This window comes from Triturus cristatus, chromosome 11 (assembly GCF_964204655.1).
Source record: "Triturus cristatus chromosome 11, aTriCri1.1, whole genome shotgun sequence".
In the NCBI taxonomy this organism is placed as follows: Eukaryota; Metazoa; Chordata; class Amphibia; order Caudata; family Salamandridae; genus Triturus; species Triturus cristatus.
This window is the reverse complement of record NC_140594.1, coordinates 197,162,561-197,173,121: the sequence shown is the minus strand read 5'-3', so window position 1 is coordinate 197,173,121 and position 10,561 is coordinate 197,162,561. Positions and strand designations below refer to the sequence as shown.

The window sequence follows — 10,561 nt, the reverse complement described above, 5'->3', positions numbered from 1 at the left end:
CTCTTCTAATTCTACACGTAACCTAGCAACATCAATTGCTTGTGAATCTTTATCCCTCTTTTGAAGAACTTTCATCCATTCATTCAGATCCTCAGCTGTTATTTCAGTAGATTTTCTCACTGGAACCACTTTCTTCTGCGGTTCTAAAATTGGCATCCCTGAACAACTAGCTTCACCAGCATCCAGTCCTGAATTAGACTCCTCTAATTCTTCATTACAGGTGTTATGTCTGAATTTTCCTGCCCTTTTTCCTGAATCTCCTGAAGGACCAGCCAAACTTGTCAATCTATTCCCAACATATGGAATAACCAAACCATTCTCACCCTTCCTCTGCTTATCAAAAACAGGCATAACCGGACCTATGGTTACTGGTACCGTAACAGCATCTAGATTTTTTGTCAGTTCCTTGATCTTTTCAGTCAACTCCGATGTAGTTCTGGCTAATTCTCTCGTATTTTCGCCACTGCTTCTATTCTCTCTCTCCCTGAAAGGATTACCATTTCTTAACTCAGGTGTCACATTTTCTGTCTCAATGATACGATGCGTATCTCTTATCGGAGAAACAATTGGTGTACTTTCTTCTGGTTCCGGTCTATATGGAGGTGGTCTTTTGTAAATCATGTCATTTAAAACCTCATCCTCATATTCATTAACTCCATATCTTCTCACTTCTGCCTCAGGAACCCTTTCTGCTCCCTCTTCAACTGTTCTCACAGGATATAATCCCTCTGACATACTAGCATCTCGCCATCTCGTCATTCGATCATGATGAGTTTCACGACCATGTCTCCTCCCAAACATATACCTATAGTTACCTCCAGACCTCTGTTTCTCTCGCTCATGTACTTCCTCTTCCCATTCCACTAAAGCCTCGAATTGTGTCGGCCTTGGTCTTGGGTCAAGACATAACATCTTTTCCCGTAAATTTTTCAACACGGCCAGATTAAATGAACCATGCTCTGGAAGTGCTAAAACTCCATCTTCTTTGGTGTACCTAACCCAATTCTCCAACCATATACAGGTATGATACCCATATCTCGCAGCCATGAAGGATGCAGGCGTTTTCGATGGAGGTAACAATTCACCCTCTCTCGTTTTAACATCTTTATCCTTGTCGAACCAATTTTTAATCTTTCTGAACAAAGATTTTTTCTTTTTCTCCTCTTGGTAATACATTTTAACGCTTACCAAAACTTTCTAATCCCTTCCGTAATACAACTACACAATATGATTTTTCAACCAATAACAGCGCGACTCACACTAACGCACCAGTCCTGGAACGTTACGTCACTAAATAGCTCCACCAATCCTTGCGCGGCTCACACCAACGCACCAATCTCAGCGCGAGCACTATTCTGATCTAATATCCAATGAGAGCGCGGTCTGTTTGACGTCAGCAGTCGCTGCAGTTTCTCGCTCCTGTCTCCTGTCAGTCGTCTACCCCTCCTTTACAAAATTTCTCAGTAGACTTCGTGTCGAATTTCTACAAAATCTATTAGTTACAACATATAAACATCTCCATTGTCCGCTTCGCTAACCAAAGAATATTTCACAAGAAACCTCTGGTTGACAAAGTAGCACATCCCTCTACTCTGCCCTTCTAACATACATTCATTAACTGTTTCCTCTAGGACTTGTCCAAAGAGTCTTACAATCAACTAAATGTATAAACATTCACACACATTCATACAAGAAAATATAGTACATACACACAGAATCCTGCTTTTCCCGAGAACAGCGAACAATCTGCTCCACTACAGAATTATAACACACATCAAAGTTTCTCAAACAAGCTCAGAGAATACCTATTACTTCTCCCGCGATAATCTTTAACGGCGAACCTTACGGATCCCTGGGACTTAAAACCAGAGTTTCATAGATAACCTTCACTACCATACGCACTCCTTATATACCAGAAATATCTCTAATAGTAACATATAACAATGTCACTGATTCCGAACCCAGACAATGTGAATTTTCCTGCATACGTACAGGACCAACAATCCCGTCTTTCCCGAGAGCAGCATATACTTCCCTCTGCCCTACTACGGAACTGCTACTAGCTTCCAAGTTCCAGAAGCACTACATATAACTCAACATGACGACTCCAACATATAGTATTAGTACATATACCAACATCAATCAATAATCAATTAGCTAATGTACAAGCAATCTAATCAGATCAAGACAATCATCAATAACCATCCTCTGCTACCAGGAACTTGATGCAGATTGGGGTGTATATAATCTCCCTACTTCCACGGATAGAGTAATTTCACAGTTACACGCACATACACTCACCATACACTAGGGCCCATTTCACTAACATACACTCAAATACTCTACTAACATTGAACCTGTGGAAAGAAAACTCCAACTCCTAAACTTAAACCCCACACCTACACCGAGGTCAATAAGACCTAGCTATTGCAATTGTAATGATCTAAACAATCTATACATCAATAATCAAATAGAATACTCAATAATTGACAAGAAATAATCACCAACACCGTATTAAAGTTATGATTCTTTATCTAAAGTTAGTCAAAAGAAATTAATCAGAATAAATCATTTTCTCATAATTACCTATTCTAGCTAAATGTCAGAATGGGTCATCAGGACAAGTCTCTCGGTAGAAATCTCCCAAGTCACCGTCCTTACAGCATCGATCCTCACCAACGCAGGTTTAGGAAGAAAGTAAAACCGCAATGGAATGGAACCCTCTCTGGTCTAATATATTTATAATAATTCAAACAAAGGAAAGAAACATTTAATTTCCTCTTCATCCGCCGAACCGCTGAGCAGAGCGAGAAGGAAAGGATGTAGCATCGCTACATTTTGAAAAATCTCCGCTCAGAAAAAGTCACAAAAATAAAAAGACAGAACAGGAACTAAGTCTACAAATGTTTCTTCTCAACTTCCACATATTTCCTCTGGTGAGCTCACAGCTTAGAGTCTTCCTTTAAAGCTCCTTTGTTTTCCAAGGCTGCCAAGGCTGCTGTCCAGTGCATCTGGAAACATGCCCAGATCTGCTGCTGTCCTCACGGAAAGTTTTAACCAGGCAAGGACTGTGGACAGATGACTCGCGTCCATATTCAGCAAGGCCTTTTCCATCACAAATTCTTACTCGAAACCAGGCTTCAAAAGTCAGCCATCTTTTAGTAGGCCACAATAGGCCACAATAGACCATCTTAATTAAAAGAGACAAAACAACGTTACCACAGCATAATGATTAAACAGTGTTAACCCCACTAATACCCTTATGTGTATGCAATTATCTAGCTTTAGCAACACAGAAAAGCATTAATTCAAAAGCGTTTCGTGCTTAAAAATAAACAGCACTCAGCAACGTTTATTTAATAAAACATGCACATTGTCAATAGCAACATATAAGCATTTCCCTCGTGTCGGTTTTTCTCTTGTTAATACATACGTATTGATTAAATAAAAAAACATTTACACAAAACAAATAATTAATAATTAAAAATTAGTAATTTTATTTTTACCACGTTTAGACAACTGAAGCTTCAAAACCCAATGAATTTTCAACAGAAAACTCTGCTCCAGCAGGTGCACGTAAGAATGGATTGAAGGATGAATGTTTGGATAGATGGATGGAAACCTGGATGGAAGGGTGAAAGGATGGGTGATTGATAAAAGGTGGGTGAAATGATGGATGGATGGAATGGTAAAGGAAGGATGGATGGATTAGATGAAACGACAGACGGATGGGAGCATGAATAGACAGGTGAAATGGACGCTGGATGAAAGGCTTAAAGGGTGGAGAGATTAATAGATAGGAGGGATGAAAGGATCTCTTCTAGGGAGGACAGACCTTACTAGCTTCACTCTCCTGGTTGCATTTGAGGTAACGATCGAATTGGGGGGGAAGGGGGGGGGGGTATTTTAGTTTGCTTTTTGCCTACCCCTGTGTCCACAATACGTTTTAGACAACAGCTAAAGGCTGTCTATAGATGAGACCTGGAAAGGCCTGGTTAGGGAAAGGTTTAAAGTTAATGGCCCCTAAGCCGAAGGGCATGAGGGGCCCACAGCCAACTCTCTCTTACTACCAGATGACAGCTTTGGGAGTAAATCATTTAAGGGGGTATTGGTTCTAATCTTGTGGAATGATTACTTCTGGCTTTTTCTTATGAATCATATGTCAATAAAAGCACTAACTTATTATTTATGTCTTTTGAACTTTTAAACAAAACAACCGAGGGGATGAAGGAAAGGCAATGTCTTTCGGATGTACAACACATGGAGCTTTTAGAGAAATGCGCAGATCTCTGATTCTTCTACACGCGCCGCTGTAACATGGTGTTTAGTCCTATGTGTCATAATGGAACCATTTGAAAAACCTTCATTTCACACATTACCCTCCGCTTCCGCTTATCTTGAATGTTGGTGCTATAACTCTATCTGGCTCTGTGAATTGAATGACGTTAATTCACTTACTAGTTTGATGAAGTGAGTGTATAGTACTTTTTGAAGAAATAGTTTTTGAGCTTTTTCTGCATTCAGTATGGGTCATCTGGATTTACATGCAGGCCTGCCAAGTATCACGCATCAGGCATTAGAATAACGCATTACAGTGTGGTGGTCAGCATCACCGCACTGAAATGCAATGTCACGCATAATTATAGGGCCTGTTGGCTCTCAAATACTAGCGCTGGCTGCTATTTATGCACTAATAATTCGGACTGAAACTAAAGCTGAAGTGGAGCGTGCCATCAGCCCACAGCCCCTCTCTATTGAGAAAAGACATGCAGCAAGTCCAAAAGTCAGACGTGTGCTTTACTCGTCGTGCTTTTGGACTTGCTGCATTTTTAATATATTGCGGCTGATTGTGGGCCTCTGTGAAAGGATTCCTGTTAATCACAGCGCCCGTCATGCGCTGCAATTAACAGGAATATTTTCACAATGGCCCACAAACAGCACCCAGCCGTGCTCTATTTAGAAAAGAAATTAAGCAAGTCTGAAAGCACGACGTGTAAAGCACACGTCGTGCTTTTGGACTTGATGCATGTCTTTTCTCAATAGAGACAGACTGCGGGCTGATTGTGGGCATTTGTGAAAGTATTCCTGTTAATTTCAGCGCATGACGGGCGCTGTGATTAACAGGAATACTTTCACAAATGCCCACATAATTCACATGCAAAGTCCATGTACATAGATGCCAAGGTGTTAGATTGCTGTGATTAACAGGAATCCTTTCACAAAGGCCTCAGGCAACTGGTAAATTGCCATTTTTCACCGTGCGCATTTTAAAAGTGGGCAGCGGGGAGAACGTGTGCGTGCTTCACACAGGACAATGCACGCTCGGTGCCTTATAGGTGCACAGGCGCGCACGTTAGAGCAAACACTGGCAGCCACATAACCGACCACCTGAGAGACCTCCACTGGCTCCCAGTCAACAAAAAATCACCTTCAAGCTCCTCACACACACCTACAAAGCTCTACATGATGCAGGACCTGCGTACCTTAACCACTGCCTCGCATTCCATGCATCCACCAAAGACCTCTGCTCTGCCCAGCTCACCTTGGCTACCGTCTCACATATTCACAAAACCACGGCCGGAGGAAGACCCTTCTCCTGTCTCACAGCAAAGACCTGGAACACCCTCCCTCTTCACTTCAGTCAATCATGGTCACTGCATCAATTCAGGAAAGACCTCAAGACATGGCTCTTTGACTGAACCACAGCGCCTATGACAGACTTGCAGTTCCCCCTTCACCAGTGCCTTGAGACCCTAACGGATGAGTAGCCATGCTGTACAAGCCACCTGATTGATTGATTGAATAATTGAAAGAAGAAGAAAGAACAACCCCTAGATAACTAGCAGGTCATAAAATGGAAAGAATATCCCCAGTAAGGTCATCAAGAACGGTTCACAAAATAAAATAATGCTATTTAAGATAATAACGTAGTTTAATAATCCAGAATACAACAGAAAAACTAGAGCGAAATTTGTAACTAAATTTTAAGATGACTCGCAGGCCTATCACAACTTCGATAGATAAGGTTACATGCAGCATGATCTCAGATTGGGCAGTTATGGCCATGCACAGAATGATAATCACTATACACAATCATGAACTTAACTGGGCCTCTCATGGTCGGATTCAATAGATCGCTGTGCAGAAGTCTACTCTTCTGGGTACTCCAAAACCATTGGAGATACCTGCGCAGTTTCTCTTACAAAGTTGATAGGTTCCTTCCATCTCTCAGGAAGCAGGTGGGCTTCTAGATTTTCAAGATAGGTATACAGCTCCTCCAGCAGTACATACACATCTCAAAGTCAATGTGTAAAGTATTTGTGTAACACACACACATATCATCAACACAATGAATATACCACACAGATTTAGAAAAATAAAGAATATTTATCTGAGCAAAATAAGACTAAAACAAAAAAATCCAATCAGTTGACGTTGAGAAATACATTGTCAAACATAAGTGCAAAAATAGTGGTTACAAGTCTCCAGCAGCCAAACGTTTACTTGAGGTCACGACAGAAGGTGCATATCCAAAGTTCAGGCTGACTCAATGGAGGGCAGGCCAGCTACAGGAACTACGCAGGGATCGCTGACGTAATACCTTGGATGAAGCAAAGCATCAAGACTGAGGGAAAATGCGTTGATCTTTCTATGCAGTCAGGTGACTACATCGTCGTTGAGCTTTGCTGAAGTGAAGGCAATGCGCTGTTGTCTCGTCGGGCAGCCTCTGCATCGGCGTCAAAGGGCAATGCGGTGGAATTTCTCACGCAGTTGATGCAATGTGTCAGGTTTTGATGAAAACAGCTGCAGAATCCCCTTCTGAGGCCCAGAGTTTGGAGGGGGAACCTCAGGCAAGGGTCAGACTCACAAAAGGTAGAGTCCAGCAGCACCAGCAGAATTGTAGGAAGTCTTTTGTGTCCCTTAGTCTTCAGAAAACAGGAGGCAAGTCCTTGGAGATCACTTTGAGGGAATGCAGAGTCAGGGAGCAGCAGACAGTAGGGCAACAAGCAGAAAAGCAGTCCATCCACATAAGCAGTCCAGTTCAGTTCTTAAAGCAGCACAGCAGTCCTTCTGACAGAGGTTCAGTTCAAGATCAAGACGTTTCTGATTTTTAGTGGGTCAGAGACCCAGTACGTAAACCCAAAAGTGCCTTTGATGAAGGGGCTGACTTCAAAAGAACTCTCTGAAATGCTCAAGTATTCCTTTCACTGGGGGGGAAATCAGTGCTTTGCTTGAGGACACGACCTATGGAAGTGTAAATTTCAGCCCCTACCATTCCTTCACTGCCAAGGAAGACCCATCAGAATGCAGATAAATGCAGAAGAATGTTTAGAATGCTGATGAGCCTCACCTTGCTGTGTTTGTGGCTGTCTAGAGGGAATGAGCCTCACCTTACTGTGCTTGTGGCTGTCTAGAGGGAATGCACAAAGTTTAGCTGTCACCTTACCCAGATGTCTGGTATGCAGAGCAATAAGTACAGAGAAATGTTCACATTATAAAATTTAAAAGAACAATTGATGGACGGAAAACTGAACAATGCAAACATTCACCCAGTCACAACGATCTGTGTTTATTCCATCATTTTATTTGCTCACCACACCACCCTAAATTGGACCTAGGCACATGCAAATCAGTCTTGACCCTGCTCCTCATGGGAACAGTCTAGCCCGAACTATCAAGCCAGATACTCCCTGGAATGGAAACAAGCATCCTTTGACTGGTTTCGGGGTATCACCCCTTACCCCTTAATCTAGTGGCACAATGAGCATGGGACCCACATTTTGACATACCCTTCCCACTCGGGGTGACAAAAGCAAAAAAAGCAATTGATTCAACATTCTGTCCATCAATTGTTCTTTTTGCACTTTCTAAAAATGGCATTTCTAAAACTGTAATGTTAAATCCAACTTTACCAGTAAGGAGGATGTACCGTTACCATTCCAAATATATCAGACACGAAAAAGCTACACCTCTCTGATCAGGAATAACAGCTTAAAAGTATATTAAGGAATTCCCAATATTGGCCAATGAGAGGGGTAGGCCTCAGAGTAGTGAAACCCGAAATAGGCTGTTTGTCCCGTCTGCGCCCGTCCGCACCTGGATAGCGCCCAGTGCCAGAACCCCTGGCCCCCACACCAGCCATGAAGACCGCCTCCGCTACAACGCCAGCAGCCTCGTCGCTCTCAACCCAGGAAGGACCCACACCTGCTGCAAGGCCACCCCGAAGCGCACCCACAGTTCCTTCACCTGCCGAAACTGCAGCTTCTCCTGCCTCAAAGGCACTGAGACACCCACCACGACGGAACCCAACCAGCTCAGATGCATCCTGATCAACACTCGCTCTGCACGCAAACACGCTGTTGAGCTCTGGGACCTACTCGACACCGCATCCCCGGACGTCGCCTTCCTGACCGAGACCTGGATGAACGAAGCCTCCTCTCCAGACATCGCCATAGCCATCCCCAACGGGTACAAGATCACCCGCAGAGACCCCACCAACGGAGCCGGAGGAGGAATCGCCATCGTCCACAAGAACACCATCAGGGTCTCAACAAACACCAACGACACCCTCAGCACCGCCGAACACATGCACTTCCAGATCCACATGGACCCCAAGACCACCCTAAGAGGCGCCCTCGTCTACAGACCAAAATTCTGCGACTCCATCGCCGACCTCATCAGCACGCACGCGCTGACCTCCACCGACTACATCCTCCTCGGAGACCTGAACTATCATCTGGAGAACAACAACGACAACAACTCCTCCACCCTGATCGACAACCTCGCCAACCTCGGACTTAAACAGCTCGTCACGACGCCGACCCACATCGGCGTTCACACGCTGGATGCCATCTTCTCCTCAAGCCCCCACGTCGCCTTCAGCCACGCCTCCGAAGTTACCTGGACAGACCACCACTGCATCCACTTCACCTTCTGAAAACCCCTCACACACCACCGCACCCTACAGATCCCTCGCCCCTGCTGGGGCAAAGTCACTGAAGAACAACTACAGACAAACCTCGCACTCAACCCACCGACCAACCCCACCAACCCCGATGATGGTGCACGCACCCTCAGACGCTGGATGGACGACTGCGCCAACACCTTAGCCCCGCTGAAAAAGCCAACCAACAGAGACACCAGCAAGAGAGCCAGCTGGTTCACCCCGGAACTCCTAGCATCAAAGCGCACCTGCCGGAAATTGAAGAACAAATGGCACAGCGACAAGACACCGGACAGCCATGCTGCCCACAAAGACGCCATCCGCAACCATCACCACCTCATCAGGACTGCCAAAAGAACCTCCTTCAAAGACCGCCTTGACAACAACGCACACAACAGCAAGGAGCTCTTCAACATCGTGAAGGAACTCTCCAACCCCAGCTCCAGCGCCAACGACATCCCGCCATCGCAAGCCCTGTGCAACTCCCTCGCCACCTTCTTTCACCGCAAAATCACCGACATCCATGACAGCTTCAACCCCCAGCTCACCCGTCACCTAGAAGACAACAGCATCCTGGACCCTCCCAATCAGGATTCAGCAGCAACCACAGCACCGAAACTGCCCTCATCGCCGCCACAGACGACATCGGGATCCTGCTAGACAATGGCGAGACGGCGGCCCTCATCCTCCAGGACCTCTCCGCCGCCATCGACACCGTCTGCCACCGCACACTATGCTCGCGCCTCCACAACACAGGGATCCGAGACATGGCCTTGGACTGAACCACCTCCTTCCTCTCCGGCAGAACTCAGAGAGTCTGCCTCCCCCCGTTCCGGTCCGAAGCCTCCGAGATCATCTGCGGCGTCCCACAGGGATCCTCCCTCAGCCTGACGCTGTTCAACGTCTACATGGCACCACTCGCACGCATCGCCCGACAGCACGACGTCAACATAATCTCCTACACTGACAACACGCAGCTGATCCTCTCCCTCACCATGGACCCCCTCACCACCAAATCCAACCTCCACCAGGGAATGAAGGCTGTCGCCGACTGGATGAAGGAAAGCCGACTTAAGCTGAACTCAGACAAGATGGAGATCCTCATCCTCGGGCCCAACCCCTCAGCATGGGATGACTCCTGGTGGCCCGCATCACTGGGGACACCCCCGGCTCCCACCAACCATGCACGCAACCTGGGAGTCATCCTCGACTCGAAAGTCACCATGACCAAACAAGTCAACGCAGTCTCCTCTACCTGCTTCAACACCCTCCGTATGCTCCGCAAGATCTACAGATGGATCCCGACAGACACGAGGAAAACAGTCACCCAGGCCCTAGTCAGCAGCAGACTCGACTACGGAAACGCCCTCTACTCCAGAGCCCCGTCCAAACTCATCAACAGACTGCAAAGAATCCAGAACGCCTCTGCACGCCTGATCCTCGTCGTCCCGCGCAGCAACCACATCAACCCCCACCTGAGGAACCTGCACTGGCTCACCGTCGACAGAAGAATCTCCTTCAAGCTCCTGATCCACGCCCACAAGGCATTCCACAAAACTGGCCCAGCCTATCTCAACAGTCGACTCTCCTACGTACCCAACAGGAAACTCCGCTCCG

The 10,561-nt window shown here is 45.9% G+C and overlaps 1 long non-coding RNA gene across 1 annotated transcript in view; it reads right to left on the bottom strand.

Annotated features, from left to right (window-relative positions):
• Positions 1-2,687: 2,687 nt before the first annotated feature.
• The window catches only part of LOC146783895 (uncharacterized), a 71,843-nt gene continuing 63,969 nt past the window's right edge, over positions 2,688-10,561 (bottom strand). The window contains exon 3 of the long non-coding RNA XR_014970927.1: positions 2,688-3,190. This is a non-coding gene — a long non-coding RNA (uncharacterized LOC146783895). The remainder of the gene's footprint in view (positions 3,191-10,561) is intronic.